The sequence below is a fragment of the Neoarius graeffei genome, chromosome 4 (genome assembly GCF_027579695.1).
Source record: "Neoarius graeffei isolate fNeoGra1 chromosome 4, fNeoGra1.pri, whole genome shotgun sequence".
NCBI lineage: Eukaryota > Metazoa > Chordata > Actinopteri > Siluriformes > Ariidae > Neoarius > Neoarius graeffei.
The window spans coordinates 73,669,573-73,686,679 of NC_083572.1; the positions used below are offsets into that span (position 1 = coordinate 73,669,573).

General features: G+C 41.6%; 1 long non-coding RNA gene across 4 annotated transcripts in view; it reads right to left on the reverse strand.

Moving 5' to 3' along the window:
- The window catches only part of LOC132884469 (uncharacterized), a 123,443-nt gene that overhangs the window by 81,615 nt on the left and 24,721 nt on the right, over positions 1-17,107 (reverse strand). Inside the window, exon 2 of one of the 4 annotated variants that reach the window (XR_009654464.1) lies at positions 16,679-16,804. The exons of the other annotated variants lie outside the window; for them this stretch is intronic. This is a non-coding gene — a long non-coding RNA (uncharacterized LOC132884469). The remainder of the gene's footprint in view (positions 1-16,678; positions 16,805-17,107) is intronic. 4 annotated transcript variants of the gene reach the window in all.

Below are 17,107 nucleotides of genomic sequence, written 5' to 3' on the forward strand. Positions count from 1 at the left end.
ATAATTTGTTGTATACAACATGCCTACAACTTTAAAGGTGCAAATTGTTGTTTTATTGTGACACAAACAATAATTAAGATGAAAAAAAAAACAGAAATTTGGGGTGTGCATTGGTATTCCCCCCCAAGTCAATATTTTGTTGAGCCACCTTTTGCTGCAATTACAGCTGCAAGTCTCTTGGGGTATGTCTCTATTAGCTTAGCACATCTAGGCACAGGGATTTTTGCCCATTCCTCAAGGCAAAACTGCTTCAACTCCTTCAGGGTAGATGGGTTGCATTGGTGTACAGCAATCTCCAAGTTATGCCACAGATTCTCAATTGGATTGAAGTATGGGCTTTAACTAGGCCATTCCAGTGTAGCTTAAGCAGTCTGTTTAGGGTCATTATCCTGCTGGAATGGGAACCTTCATCCCAGACTCAAACCTCTGGCTGACTCAAACAGGTTTTCCTCCAGAATTGCCCTGTATTTAGTGCCATCCATCTTTCCTTCAGTCCTGACCAGCTTTCCTGTCCCTGCAAATGAAAAATATCCCAACAGTATGATGCTGCCACCACCATGCTTCACTATAGGAATGGTGTTCTCAGTGTGTTGACTTTGCGCCACATGTGGCATTTCCCATGATGGCCAAAAAGTTCAATTTTTGTCTCATTTGACCAGTGAATTTTCTTCCATGTGTTTGGGGAGTCTGCCACATGTTGTTGGGCAAATTTCAAATGTGTTTTCTTCAGCAATGGCTTTTTTGTGGCCACTCTTCCATAAAGCCCCACTCTGTGGAATGTATGGCTTAAAGTGGTCCTATGGACAGATACTCCCATCTCCACTGTGGATCTTTGCACCTCCTTCAGTGTTATCTTTGGTGTCTTTGTTGCATCTCTGATTAATGCCCTCCTTGCCCGGTCTGTGAGTTTTGGTGGGCGGCCTTCTCTTGTCAGGTTTATAGTGGTGCCATATTCTTTCCATTTTGCTATAATGGATTTAATGGTGCTCCGTAGGAGATTCAAAGTTTGGGATATACTGTAAAAAATGGCTGTGAAATATAGAGTTATTTACTGTATTAAACACAGTAACATTACTGTGTATGATTTTTACAGTAGAATGCTGTAAATTTTACAATAAAACCTTGTCCACATGACAAAATCACAGTAGTCTAAGTATTACAGTGAAAATCACAGTAGTTAAAGCATTACTGTAAAGAAAATCACAATAGCCAGTATAGTACTATAAATAGAAAAGTAAACTACTGTATTTTATATGTGTGTGTGTGTGTTAGATTTTAAAAAAAAGTATCTGGGCACATACTTTTTATATCATATTTATGACTTCTTATTGCATTATTAACTCATAATGCATTTTTATTTTTTATCAACAGTAAGTTTTATCTTTTTTTTTCTTTCACTGGCTGACATGGGGTGACATAAATTTATCCAATGAGGATCAAGAGAGTTCAACGGTCGTGCTTCGAACGTAAAAACCCACGAATACAGCACTTGCAGTTCTGACTCTGTAAGAGTAAGGAAAGCTTCGCGACCGCTCCTAATCACTCTAATATCGGTTCGTTAGACAAGGCATTGTTTTGTGCTTGTGTTAATTTTTTTTCACTGTTGTAACATTTTTGGCTGCGCGGGAGAGAGTTTTTTCCGCCTTTTTTTTCCCCTCCAACTTTCTAGACCCTCCAGGATTTCGTGATGTTGCAATTTGCAACTTCAACCCATCCCCGCGAATTCAGGGCGGTGTTGCAATTATATCCAATCACCGCAACTTTCCCATAAATTTGACCAATCGTTGGTGACGTCGACAAACTACCTTCCGCCTTACTTCCATGTAGACGGTCAAGAGAACGCTGGTTACAAATGTAACCGTGATTCTATGACTAAGTGGAAGACCGCCAGGGCGGTGCTGAAAGCACTAGTGGAAGGATCTTTGCATCCGCGCGTTTCGAGAGTCGCATACAAAAGTTGTCATCTCGTGAGCGGTGTGAACGGAGCAGGCCAGGTGCCGTTCACACCTTGCCGACGCCAAACTCCACCCCAACCCATGAGGGAAGCATCTGTCCAGATAACCTCCCACCATCCCGGTGGGGGACCAAGTGGAACTCCACGAGTGAGAAAGTGTGCCTGGGACCAAGGTCTTAGCGTGAGCATGCAACAGCATGTTATTCTAACCCTCATGTGCCTGTCTCGCACTGGACACAGACGCAGTTGAAGAAGCCATCTCTGAAAAGCCCTTAGCCACAGAAGACCCAGAGGAATGACTACTGAAGCCGCTGTGAGTTTCCCCAATGGCTGAAGGAGAGAAATGTAACGCCGAGTTCCCCCAACACGAAGGTGGTTCACGCCAGTGACAATTGAACTTATTCTGTCTGGCGTGGGACTGGCCAGCATAGTGTTCGAATCCAGGGCAAGGCCGATGAAACGTGTTGCCTGGACTGGGACCAGTTTGCACTTCCTCTGGTTCACCCTGAACCCCAGAGCCGTAATGTGTAGTAGCAACCGGTGAGCATGTTCCCTGGCCTGTTCAGGCAATGCCGCACAAAGAAGCCAGCCGTCCAAGTAAGGGAGCACTCTTAAATCTAAAATCGGCCTGAACCCGCCGTCTTTCTTTGGAATGGGAAAATAAACTGAAAAGAAACCCCCTGAGTGAACAATGGGGTCGACCATCTCTATGGCTCCTTTTTGTAGCAACAACTGAACTTCTCTCGACAAGGCTTCTGCCTGTCTTGGATTGGTTATAACTGTCTGCCTCACACCCGAATGCATTGGTGGCCGGCGGCAGAATTGCAGGCGGTACCCTTCTGAAAGGGTGGTGAGTAGCCATTGGTTGGTTGCTATTTCACACCAACGCGCTAGCTGGCTGCCTGTAAAAACTCCTGCCACTGGCCCTTACCCGTCAGTGGTCCTGTCTATGTTTTTCGGAAGGGATGGGGGGGCGACGACGGCGGGGAGGACCCGTCTGTCGAAGAGGGCGAAAACTCACGTGTGGCTGAGTGCCACCCTGCCTGGCCGAGGGAGATGGGGGATTGGGGGCCTGCTGCTGGGGTCGATGGGGAGACCTTTGTGCAGCTCTAGGGGCCACATGCCTAAAGCGTGAGGCAGAAGGGCTTGGCGGGGCTCTGAAGGTGGGTGCTACGCCCACATGACGGGAGCGAGACTCTGTAACAGACACACATCTGTCAAGGGCCTCTTGTGCTGCTGGCCCAAAGACCTGTCCAGGTGCCAGTGGGAGGTGCCTCAGGTTGTTCCTGCATACTTCTGGGAGAGGTGATTGAGCCAGCCACACATGTCCACACATGTCGACGGGCTTGCAGCAAGGTGCCCAAGGTAGTGCCACACTGGTTGGCAATGACACCCATAGCCTGCAGTGCAAGTTCCAGTACCTCAGCCACCAGTGGGTCTGCCGATGATGTGTTGAGTGTCGAGTGCAGCATAACAAGCATATGTGCCAGCGAGTTAGACACCCTGCCAAGAAAGGCAGCAGAGTTGTAAGCACGAGAAAGTAGCTCGTCTGTGCGGCGGCACTCAGCGTTAGGGTAATGCACCTGCTCCCGAAGTGCTTCATCAGGAGACACAATGAGCGAAGCAATGCTTGATTCGACTACTGGCATGCTACCCAAGCCAACAGCACCGGGGTCCTGCATCACCACAAGCATGCGAGACATCTGGTCTGGACGGGCAGGTTTCGTAGCAGCCTCCAGGGCAGAGGCCACCACAGAAGTAAAGTCACGACACTGTGGAATTACCAGAGAGGCACGCTGAACATGGCGCAGGAACATGTTCTCAGATCTGGTAGGAGGCGCTGGGGTGTCCAACTGCAAACATGCAAGCAAAGCCTTCAGTGTGGCCTCCACCGAACCCACCACTGAGGCAGATTCTCCAGATCGCCCAGAGGTAACATCACTGCCCGAATCACGGGGCTCAACACCTGGCAGGACTTTGCTTGGTGGCTGCGCCGAGGAAGAAGGCTGACTGAAAAAGGTGTCTGAGGCAGCCACAGACATCACTTCCTCTTGGTCAGGTGGCTGAGAACATGAGCCAACGGGTGACAAGGAGGCAGGCGGTGCAGGCTGTTCCTCTACAGTACCTACCTGTGCCCCTGCTGTGGGGGGGGGGCCTTGCAAGCAGAGGCAGCAGACGCTCTACTGTAGATGAGAGCAGTTCCACTTTACGCTCTAACTCAGAAGACTTAGATTTTTTGCGCTGTTTTGCATGCACTGGTGGTGAAAGCCTACGCTTACACTGTGTCTGAGAATCCGAGAGCAGAAAACTGCTAGACACACATTCCACACCAGCCAACTGTGCTTGTCTAACAGTAAGCGGCATTAACGCACAGGAAGGGCATGGATCAGACATTGCCTCCCTTAGATGTTGCATGCCAAGGCGCAGTGATCATGTGCATCCAGCACCTCCATTAGATTGGGGCAAGTGGAACACCTCACTGAATCCATCTCAGTGTATACTCACCTGCGATTTTTTTTTTTAGAAAAGAAGCAAGGTGTAGCACTGCTTGCTAGCCTGGCAACCAAGGCTAGCGAGTTCACAAGCGCAGCTTTACCGCTACAGACAACAATTTACTAGCAACCAGAAACCGATGCTCACGTAAAGTTGTAAGTACACATTAACGTTATTGGCAACCAATTCGCTAACTCACTCAACACTGACAAACCTGCCGGCAACCGAGCAGTTTGTAACAAGACCGATATAATAGCCGCCCCTGAAAACTTGGCAGCCAAGATTCAGTGACTATCGATGCATAAAACAGGTTACCTTAGCGACCAAACAGCTCGCGTGGAGTCGAGTCCCACTGAAGTCCTCTTCAGTCATGAGCTGCACTGTAGATTGTTGCAGGTATTCCCACAGTTAACTGATAACACACACAGAACTCCAATAGAAAATATGCAATTCCAACGTGAGAAAAAAGAAGCCAAATGACATGGGATGTTGCCTTATATAGGCAGGCACGTCATACATCACGAGATGACAACTTTTGTATGCGACTCTCGAAATGCGCGGATGCAAAGATCCTTCCACTAGTGCTTTCAGCACCGCCCTGGCGATCTGGAGTGAAGGAAATAGAAGCAGTATGTGCGCAGTGTTGCCAGATTGGGCGGTTTTTGAACATTCTGGGCTGGAAAACGTCAGCAGTGTCTGGCAACACTGCACGTGCGAGTCAGTGTTTATGTAGGCTTAAATTCTGTTACTGAAAGTGTGATATGTTTACAGTGAAGGACTGTGTGCACTTTACATTTTTTTTTACTTAATACAAGAAATTAATGGATGCCAACATTTTTGCCAAAATGGTATTTTATTTTCCATTGTTTAGGCAGCTTCAGCATCATACTGTGAGGTTCTGTTCAAATTTGTTTTTTTTTTCTTCTATGAAGCCTGAGCCATTTATTTTATTAGTTTATAATTGTTTAATTTAGTCTTCAGGAGAGACTGCCTGCACACAGTACTAATAGTTGTTTTTTTTTTCTTACATGAAAGCAGAAGCATTTATATTATATTTTAAGGTAACTTCATGTTGTGCTGTGAGGTTCTATGCACTTTAACTTTTGAACCAACAAGTGCATTTGGATAAGTAAAGCCTATTTTTCTGCATGTTTGTAGTCCTGGTAATCTTTTATATTGGTAAAGATGTTTATAGGACCATTTCTCTGTCTTTTTAATCAATAGTTTTTCAGGAATAACTTAATATTTAACATATCACTCAATTTTAATCACAAAAAGAGAAAATCGCAACAATTTCTCGCAACTTTCACTTCCTCCCACAATGTAATCGCAACAAAAACCTAAAAAAACACCGCAACTTTCATCGCAATTTTTTGGAAAACCCCTGCAACATCAGTCATTTTAGCCCGCAACAATCACAAAAAAGGCCCGTGGAATCCTGGGGGGACTAACTTTTGCTTCTGTAGGAGTATTCATCCTGCATCCACCACCAAGTAGCGTCGGAACTTCCAGAAAATCGGTAAGCAGATAATATTTTCCTGCTCATATATTTTGTTCTAGAAAATTAAAATAAAAAAAGTTATGTTGAGTACGAAAACTCGAGTTCATGCATTTTACTTCATACCTCTTAATCCTGCATGTGTTCATTGATTCACTGACGTTTATTCATGTTCTGTTTATAAAACCTTTATCTGTAAATAGTTCTCTGACTCCTGTGATCAAAAACATTTATCTGAAGCTAAATTCGGAGGCTTTTATGTACAGTGGTGCTTGAAAGTTTGTGAACCCTTTAGAATTTTCTATATTTCTGCATAAATATGACTGAAAACATCATCAGATTTTCACACAAGTCCTAAAAGTAGATAAAGAGAACCCAGTTAAACAAATGAGACCAAAATATTATACTTGGTCATTTATTTATTGAGGAAAATGATCCAATATTACATATCTGTGAGTGGCAAAAGTATGTGAACCTTTGCTTTCAGTATCTGGTGTGACCCCCTTGTGCAGCAATAACTGCAACTAAACGTTTGCGGTAACTGTTGATCAGTCCTGCACACCGGCTTGGAGGAATTTTAGCCCATTCCTCCATACAGAACAGCTTCAGCTCTGGGATGTTGGTGGGTTTCCTCACATGAACTGCTCGCTTCAGGTCCTTCCACAACATTTCAATTGGATTAAGGCCTGGACTTTGACTTGGCCATTCCAGAACATTAACTTTATTCTTCTTTAACCATTCTTTGGTAAAATGACTTGTGTGCTTAGGGTCGTTGTCTTGCTGCATGACCCACCTTCTCTTGAGATTCAGTTCATGGACAGATGTCCTGACATTTTCCTTTAGAATTCGCTGGTATAATTCAGAATTCATTGTTCCATCAATGATGGCAAGCTGTCCTGGCCCAGATGCAGCAAAACAGGCCCAAACCATGATACAACCACCACCATGTTTCACAGATGGGATAAGGTTCTTATCCTGGAATGCAGTGTTTTCCTTTCTCCAAACATAACGCTTCTCATTTAAACCAAAAAATTCTATTTTGGTCTCATCCATCCACAAAACATTTTTCCAATAGCCTTCTGGCTTGTCCACGTGATCTTTAGCAAACTGCAGACGAGCAGCAATGTTCTTTTTGGAGAGCAGTGGCTTTCTCCTTGCAACCCTGCCATGCACACCATTGCTGTTCAGTGTTCTCCTGATGGTGGACTCATGAACATTCACATTAGCCAGTGTGAGAGAGGCCTTCAGTTGCTTAGAAGTTACCCTGGGGTCCTTTGTGACCTCGCCGGCTATTACACACCTTGCTCTTGGAGTGATCTTTGTTGGTCGACCACTCCTGGGGAGGGTAACAATGGTCTTGAATTTCCTCCATGTGTACACAATCTGTCTGACTGTGGATTGGTGGAGTCCAAACTCTTTAGAGATGGGTTTCTAACCTTTTCCAGCCTGATGAGCATCAACAACACTTTTTCTGAGGTCCTCAGAAATCTCCTTTGTTCATGCCATGATACACTTCCACAAACATGTGTTGTGGAGATTAGACTTAGCTAGATCCTTGTTCTTTAAATAAAACAAGGTGCCCACTCATACCTGATTGTCATCCCATTGATTGCAAACACCTGACCCTAATTTCACCTTCAAATTAACTGCTAATCCTTGAAGTTCACATACTTTTGCCACTCACAGATATGTAATATGGGATCATTTTCCTGAATAAATAAATGACCAAGTATAATATTTTTGTCTCATTTGTTTAACTGGGTTCTCTTTCTCTACTTTTAGGACTTGTGTGAAAATCTGATGATGTTTTAGGTCATATTTATGCAGAAATATAGAAAATTTTCAAGGGTTCACAAACTTTCAAGCACCACTGTAAATAGTTTTCTAATAAACAATACATATAGAAACTTCTGATCAACTCGTATAAATTTCCGGCGAAATTTCTGGGGTAAGACCAGCCTATTTCTTGGTTAAACCACACCCACTTCCGGGTTAAGCCCCATTCAGAGTATGGATATAGATAATTTAGTTGAACAGATACAGATAATGGTATACTCACTCATTTCTAGTAGCCACCTCTGCTGTCATTATTGCTATTTCAGATTGCTTGCTATGCATGTGTCACTTTTTGTTTATCTTTCACCAACCCAGTTACTTTAGCTGCTCCTTTTATCTGTTTTATGCACTGCTTGGAAGATATGTATGCTCCTTGACCTGTTTTTACAGTCATTCATGTGGAGCAAATCATTTTATGGAATGTATTGCTATGAAATATAATTTTTGTAATGTCTGACTAAGGAGAGACAATCCTGACTGAAAAAATGGATGCTGTCGATCAAGGGGAGGGTCATAAATCCACCTGCTGCTCATCTGACTGACTTCACCACTGCCTTGGCCGCTCTCTTCGCCTGTTACTATGTTTTCAACCTAGAGTATCAGGTGGAAGCCAACACAACATTGGAGTTTGTTCAGAGGTATTAACTATCTCAAATAGTTGATTGTAAAGATTGAAATGTAAAAGCAAATTGACAATTGAAAAGCTGTTCAAAATCACCCTCTTCCTTTAAAATGTTATTGGTCTTGAGTATGTAAATAATGTAGGTTGAAGTCTCCTTACAACTTGAATGCTTTATTAGAGAACAGAAGACTTGTTGACGTAAATATTGTCCCACCCTCTAACTCCTATACTCATTTTCATAGGTTTTTGGTCAGGATTAATCCTGACTCCACTAAGTGCAGTGCCAAGGAGCAGATGAGTAGGAAGACTGGGAGAGTGGTGAAGTGGAAGACTTCCTACATGAACCCCCATGTGATCTCCTTCATCAGGGACTTCACTGAGTTCGATTGGCTAAGTGACTAGATAGAGGTGAGGTTCTGATAATAGCTTTTGCATTGAAAGTTCAAGATGGTTTTTTTAAAGATGTTATCTCAAATAGTTTTATTAACCCTTGTGGGATTATCTGCATTTATTCTGCTCACACAGAAGCCATGAGGATAAGCTACATTATTCACAGATAAAGTGGGTTACAGGAACAAATATTGTTGACAGTGCTGCATTAAGTTTTTAGCCCACATTTTGATTGAAGAATATGTAATTGAGTGCTCCTGTAGCCAGTGACATACCTCTTATCAGGAACAAGTATCTTGACATGATACTGACATCACCATCTTAGACCCTCATCTCATATGTGGTGCATTACAAAGTAATTGAAATAAATGTAATTATTAATGTGTTTTCTTCTTTAATTTCAGGCTCCAATTGGGATTCTGGGTCCCAAGTTCAGTCCAAGGGTCTCCAAGTTTTTTGTCTAAAATGTTTGGCAACTTGTGCTTTATGTTCCTGTTCACCAAAGCAATAAATAATCCTGTTAACAATTTTCTTGTTTTCTGTAGTTGATTGAAATATTTTAGAATATGGGTCATTCTATTAATGGTTAATATTAAATCACAGTGATTCAGCATTTAAATTGTACAGTGAGAAACTGAATTTAGTGATTACCTGTTAATCACTGTTAATAGTACTGCATTGCCATATACAATACCGTTTAAAAAATGACTGCTTTGTTTGTACAGTAAATAAACCAGCACAGTAAATACAACTGAAATCAGTATTTAATTGATTTAGTCTACAGTTAAACTACTAAATGTAAATACAACTGAAATCACAGTATTTAATTCATATTTAGTATACAGTTAAACAACTAATACTGAAATCACAGTATTTAATTGATAGTATACAGTTAAACAACTAATACTGTAAATACAACTGAAATCACAGTATTTTTATTTTACAGTAAATACATCAATACTGTAAATGGAATTACAGTATTTCTACTGTAAAATAGTTACAGTAATTACCTGGTTAATTGCTGCCAGTAAGTTACTGTAAATTTTATGGTAAATTTTTTTTACAGTGTATTTTTATAGCCCAACCCTGATCTATACTTCTCCACAACTTTGTCTCTGACTGATTAGGAGTGCTCCTTGGGTTTCATGTTGCTTGCTTAATAGTGTAGCAGAGTCAGGGTCCTTCCAGAACAGGTTGATTTATACAGACATCATGTGACAGATCATGTGACACTTTGATTGCACACAGGTGGATCTTAATCAACTAATTATGTGACTTATGAAGTGAATTGGTTGGACCAACTATTATTAAGGGGTGTCATACAAAAGGGGGTGAAGTCCAATACTCCATTTTGAGCTAATTTATCACCATGCCACGCAGATGTGTTGCTTTTATGCATTTAGATTAATACATGTAACTTGTGTTGTGTGTTTAAGTTACCGGTATAAGATTATTTAATTTGCTTCAGAATGTGATTGTCTCAGTTCATCTGATTATTTAATTAGCCTTTTACATTTTATCAGTGAAAATGCATGCATGTACATGTATGTTGCATAAGTTATAACACCTATCCTGTTTTAATGAGAGTCAACCCACAATCAATGAAGTCAAATCAGTCTTAGTTGAGCAAGTTGGTAACGGTATTTCTTTCACCATAAATTTTTATTTATATGACTTTTTGGTCTATAGCTGTAAAAGACCTTGGCCTTAAAACTGGTTACCACAGTGACGTCATGCACTCAGGGCTGGCTGGCTCAGCGGGGCAGCTCGAATGCCAACTTTGTGGTCGATTTTAACTCTCAAAAATATATTTTTTATTCCCATTTATGCAGCATAGAAAAGTCAAGGATGGAGATACTATCCACTCAGAAATGTATTTAAAAATAAGGGCTCTGTGTATCTGCTTTAAGTGTGTAGTTAAAATTAAGAACTGTTTGTTGCAGGTTTAATTCAGTCATGTGCAAATGCTCAACCAAGACCATATTCCTGAGTTAAGCTCTTTGGAAAATCAAGAAGATTACTGTGTGAATTGGCTCTTGGAACAAGAAGCTATTCCAAATACTTGAAATCTGGCTTGAAGCTACCTCCAAAATTATTTGAATTGAACAGCCTCAGTGAACAGAGGGCAGTTGAGACAATTTTCTGTTAAAGGAAAAAGGAAGAATAAAACCATCTCAGCATGTCACTCTGAGTTTAGAGAACTTAGAGAACACATTGTTATTCTGCTGGGTTCATAAAGAGCTGTCAGCAGTGAAGCTCTTTCCCCCAGTGCAATCCTTACTGACAGTTCAGGAACTGCAATCATGTGATAGGTCTGTTTCTATGGCAACGTATGTTTCCTTTCTGAAGCGAAGCACAGAATTTTAAAAATTCAGCCAATGTGTGGGTCAACAAATGCGCCTTGTTGCATTATCTCAGCCTGACGGATATCAAAGATGTCAAAGCACTTATTTCTGAAAGCAAGCAAGAGTAATCAGTTAATAGGTTGACAAAAACATCTTTAAAAGAGTAAGTTTAGATTCTTCAGCCCATTTGTCCTATTAAAACCTTTTTATTTCATGAAAGTTTTCAATTAAATATTGTATCTGGTTTATTAGGGTTCTCTGATCATTTAGTTTCTGTTACTTTTGGTTTACAGTTTGGGCACAGTGCACCCCCACCCCAAGGTAAAGTACAGCTAGCTGACAACTAACGTGAAAAACAATTTAAAAAAATCAGTCCATGGTCCGCGACCAGGACGAAAAGGTCAAGGGCTGTCCGGTCCCTGCACGAACAGAGCAGGAGTCTGGTTCACATTGCCGGCAGTAAGTCAGACATGTTCCAAGTGCATGTTGGACTCCAGCAGGGCTGCTCTTTGTCACCGGTTCTGTTCATAATTTTTATGGACAGAATTTCTAGGCGCAGCCAGGGGCCGGAAGGAATCCTGTTTGGGAACCACAGGATTTCATCTTTGCTTTTTGCAGATGATGTTGTCCTGTTGGCTTCTTCAAACCAGGACCTTCAGCATGCACTGGGGCGGTTTGCAGCCGAGTGTGAAGTGGCTGGGATGAGAATCAGCACCTCCAAGTCCGAGGCCATGGTTCTCAACCAGAAAAGGGTGGCTTGCCCTCTCCAGGTTGGTGGAGAAGTCCTACCTCAAGTGGAGGAGTTTAAGTATCTCAGGATCTTGTTCACGAGTGAGGGAAGGATAGAGTGTGAGGTCGACAGGAGGATCGGTGCAGCCTCCGCAGTGATGCAGTTGCTTTACCGGTCTGTCGTGGTGAAGAAGGAGCTGAGCCAAAAGGCGACGCTCTCGATTTACCGGTTGATCTACATTCCGACTCTCACCTATGGTCATGAGCTTTGGCTAATGACCGAAAAAACAAGATTGTGGATACAAGTGGCCGAAATGAGTTTCCTTCGCAGGGTGGCTGGGCGCTCCCTTAGAGATAGGGTGAGAAGCACAGTCACTCGGGAGGAGCTCGGAGTAGAGCCGCTGCTCCTCCACATCGAGAGGAATCAGCTGAGGTGGCTCGGGCATCTCTTTTGGATGCCTCCTGGACGCCTCCCTGAGGAGGTGTTCCAGGCATGTCCCCCTGGGAGGAGGCCCCGGGGAAGACCCAGGACACGCTGGAGGGACTATGTCTCTCGGCTGGCCTGGGAACGCCTCGGTGTTCTTCCCGAGGAGCTGGCCAAAGGGAAGTTTGGGCTTCCATGCTCAGACTGCTGCCTCCGCGACCCAGCCCCGGATAAGCGGATGAAGACGAGACGAGACAGTCCATGGTCTAACATATTGAATGCAAAAAGTTTCACCAAACAAATTACTATGCTTATGAAATCAAAATCGTTGATTTTTATTTGTGCCTTTTGACACTTACATTGAGAAGAAAAATAACACTTTTATAGTTTGTCACTTCCAGGAAAACTGTAATAAATATCACAGACACATCCTGGATTTGGGGTTTATTTTGGTCCAGTGAAATGGACCAAACAGTTCTTTACAATTCTTATGTTCCTTTGGCATAAACATAAATTCTGCCAGATGATCTCTGCTTCAACATCAGTTGCCTCAGTCCACTGACTATACGGTATACTAACATCCAGGCATGCATGTATATAGTAAATGCTATAATGTATGTAACCTACATGAGGTAGTATTTTCATGATATGGCTGAACAATACACTAGCTTCAAAACTTTTCTATCTGTCCAAAGACTGTAAAAAGTCGAGAAAGCTAGCTAGGGTAGAACTTAATTCTTTACACATTCATCTTCAGTAACTGATTTATCCTGTTCAGGTTTGAGTTGAATGTGGAGTTTATCATGTGAACATTAGGGATGATGCAAGAATATGTACACCAAGAAAGTAATGCCAGTCTATGTCAGGGCACCCTGCACAGTAACCCAAGATCTCAGAATAGGTCCAGGGACCCTGGATATGTGAGAGGGAAACAATACCCACAAATCCATCATTCTGCCCAGCTATGTTAAGATATTAAGTTGCATTATCGTTATTAGTCCTAAGGTATTATTTAGGAATCGGAAGTCTATGAGCATACAGACTACTGAAGTCATTTACACCTTTCTCTATTTCAGCATTACGTCGCTGTCAGGTCAAAATCTGTTATGTGACATTTTTCCTTTTTTACAGGAGACATAAAAAACTGAATAAAACTCTGAAATAACAAGCTGAGAAGCCAGTAAAAGTTTACTTGTTCTATTATTAGCTTTTCTAATTAGCATAAATGGAAGCACGAGGTCAAAATTGACCAATCAGCATAGAGAACCCAATTTGACCTAAATTGTCACATAGCAGGTTTTGAACTGCCAGTGACGATTAGATAATTGCCCTTGTTCAGTTAACATTACAGATGAACTAACACTATCTTCTAGAAATACAGTGTTTGTCCCCTCTTCCATAAGAAGTGTAGTATGTCCAATAATAAAGTATGAAACAGCAAGAGTGACAAAGTGGTCCACTGGGAGCCACCGCTCACCAAATTACGATGCATGTTTGCACTTCTGGCCAGTTTGGAAGGAGGGTTACAACAGCATGAAGAACATGGACCTGGTCCAACTCAGGAGAAGAAGTGAATTCCAATCACATGAGATTGGAAAGAATAGTGGGCCATTTGCCCTTAAGTGATCCCAATATAGTGCAATAGCCATTTGCAGGTGCTCTGTAATTGAGCATGCCAGCCAGTGTTGAGGGTCACTGACTTGTGTGGTGAGAGAAGGACAGGTGAGCTAATGTAGCCTGCCAGAACTACAGCTCAGCTTGGCATGTCCCACATGAACTTTGTTCAACTAGAATTCTTTCGTCAGTCTCACAGCCCAAACAATCCTACCTTGATCACAGAGGGAAAGAGGTAAAAAGGGGGCAAATCCAGATGTGCAAGTTGAACCATGACATTATTAGGTGGTAAATGAATGAGCTGATGTCATTTATTCTATAAGATTCACTCTTTAATGCTGACCAGGTGTTAATGGTTTAACCAGAAAGTCACTTTGATGCATATTATTATGGTTAATAACTTCTCTGTTAAATTTTCTTCTGAAGGACAAGGACAATCCTTTTTTTTTGCATTTCAGTGGGGACAAGATAGATAGAGAGAGAGAGCAAGTGAACCCCTTTGATTCACTGTGGATGTTTGGTTGCAGGGATATCAGTGTATGTTAATATTACTATCACAACTCCCTTTCCAATGTGCTTCAGCTAGCACTTAGATTCACCCATTTGATCCCTTTTTACAAATAACTCTCCATTCTCTCTCTCTCACACACACACACACACACACACACACACACACACACACTTCAGATTTCAAAGAAGCATCCTGCAATTTACAACCCCAAATCATAAGAAGTTGGAAAAGTATGGAAAATGCAAATAAAAAAAGCAGTAATCTCTAAATTTACTTTGACTTGTATTTCATTGCAGACAGTATGAACCCAAGATATTTCATGTTTTGTCTGGTCAACTTCATTTCATTTATTAATATACATCCATTCCTACATTTCAGGCCTTCAACACATTCCAAAAAAGTTGGGACTGAGCAATTTAGGGCTAGTAATGAAGTAAAACAATTAAATAGTGATGTGATTTGAAACAGGTGATTTTAATCATGATTAGGGAATGGATGAAATCAGTATCCAGGAAAGGCCTAGTCTTTGAGGAGCAAAAGTGGTCTGAGGATCTCCAGTTTGCCAACAAATGCTAAAAACATTGAACTATTTAAAACCAATGTTCCTCAAAGTAAGATAGAAAGGGATTTGGATATTTCACCCTCTACGGTGCATAATATCTCTAAATGATTCAAGGAATCTGGAGGCATTTTGGTGCATAAAGGGCAATTAGACTGGTACCAAAATCCAGAATTGTGACACCCAAAGGCATTTTTGAGACAAAGTCGGCAAACAGTCTTATTTTGTCAATTTGGGTGTGCCGAATTCAAATCTGCAATATGCCGAGCTCTATCTGACCTCTGTTGACCTCCAGAGGTCATTGAACTTTGGGCCTGTAAACATCTCAGCTGAACCCAGTTTCTCAGCTTTCTAAGGAATGAAATGTACTAAAATGATTAATGAAGTTAGCAAATGGCCTTGTTTGTTAAATGTTTGGGTGCTGAATTCATTTTTCATTTGTAAAACGACATATGACCTCTGATAACCTCAAGGTCATTAAACTTGGCCTATAGGCCTATACATTTAACGGCATTTTTAAACTGACTTTACGCCCCCAAAAAGAATATGAACAGACAAAAAACAAATAGAAAGGAACAAATACAACATTAAATGCCAGTCCATGTACATGTGACTTACTTTTCACAATGAGAATGCCTAGGCGATCACCTTACATAACATTGCATTACATTTAGCGGTTATTGTTTATACAAAGCTACTGAAAAAAGGACAGATTCAGCAGCATACAAAATGTGGGGGCATACAGGGTATACAGGTTAATCAGGGTTAGTATATATGAGAGTTTTTTTCTTTGTTGTTTGTTTTTTGTTTTGTTTTAAATGGGGTAAAGCCTTTACAAAAAACAAACAACAAAGAAAAAAACTCTTATATATACTAACCCTGATTAACCTGTATACCCTGTATGCCCCCACATTTTGTATGCTGCTGAATCTGTCCTTTTTTCAGTAGCTTTGTATAAACAATAACCGCTAAATGTAATGCAATGTTACAGTATGTAAGGTGATAGTCTAGGCATTCTTATTGTGAAAAGTAAGTCACATGTACATGGACTGGCATTTAATGTTGTATTTGTTCCTTTCTATTTGTTTTTTGTCTGTTCATATTCTTTTTGGGGGAGTAAAGTCAGTTTAAAAATGCCGTTAAATGCATAGGCCTATAGGCCAAGTTTAATGACCTTGAGGTTATCAGAGGTCATATGTCATTTTACAAATGAAAAATGAATTCAGCACCCAAACATTTAACAAACAAGGCCATTTGCTAACTTCATTAATCATTTTAGTACATTTCATTCCTTAGAAAGCTGAGAAACTGGGTTCAGCTGAGACGTTTACAGGCCCAAAGTTCAATGACCTCTGGAGGTCAACAGAGGTCAGATAGAGCTCAGCATATTGCAGATTTGAATTCAACACACCCAAATTGACAAAATAAAACTGTTTGCCGACTTTGTCTCAAAAATGCCTTTAACTCCTTAAAATAAGCACTTTTTTTAATTTTGGTACCAGTCTAAATGGCGCAAGCCGCAGCTGAACACCCGTGATCTCTGATCCCTCATACGGCACTGCATCAAGAACCGTCATTCATCTATAGCTGATATAACCACACGGGCTCGGGATTACTTTTGCAAACCTTTGTCAAGCACTACAACACAGAGTTGCATCCACAAATGCCAGTTAAAACTTTATTGTACAAAAAGGAAGCCTTACGTTAACTGTGTCCAGAAGTGCCATCAACTTCTCTGGACTCGGAGGCATTTGGGATGGACCATCACACAGTGGAAATGTGTAGTGTGGTCTGATGAATCAGAAGACATGGACGCTGTGTGCTCCAGACTAAAGATGAAAAGAACCATCCAGACTGTTACCAGCAACAAGTCCAAAAGCCAGGGTCTAGCATGTTATGGGGCTGTGTCAGTGCCCTTGGCAAAGGTAACTTGCACTTCTGTGATGGTAGCATTAATGCAGAAAAGTACATTGAGATTTTGGAGTAATATATGCTACATTCAAGATGATATCTTTTCCAGGGATATTTCAACAAGACAATGCAATATCACATTCTGCACACATTACAAAGGAATGGCTGTGGAAGAAAAGGGTTCCTGTCCCCTCTGTTCCCAAATGTATGGCAAAATTTCT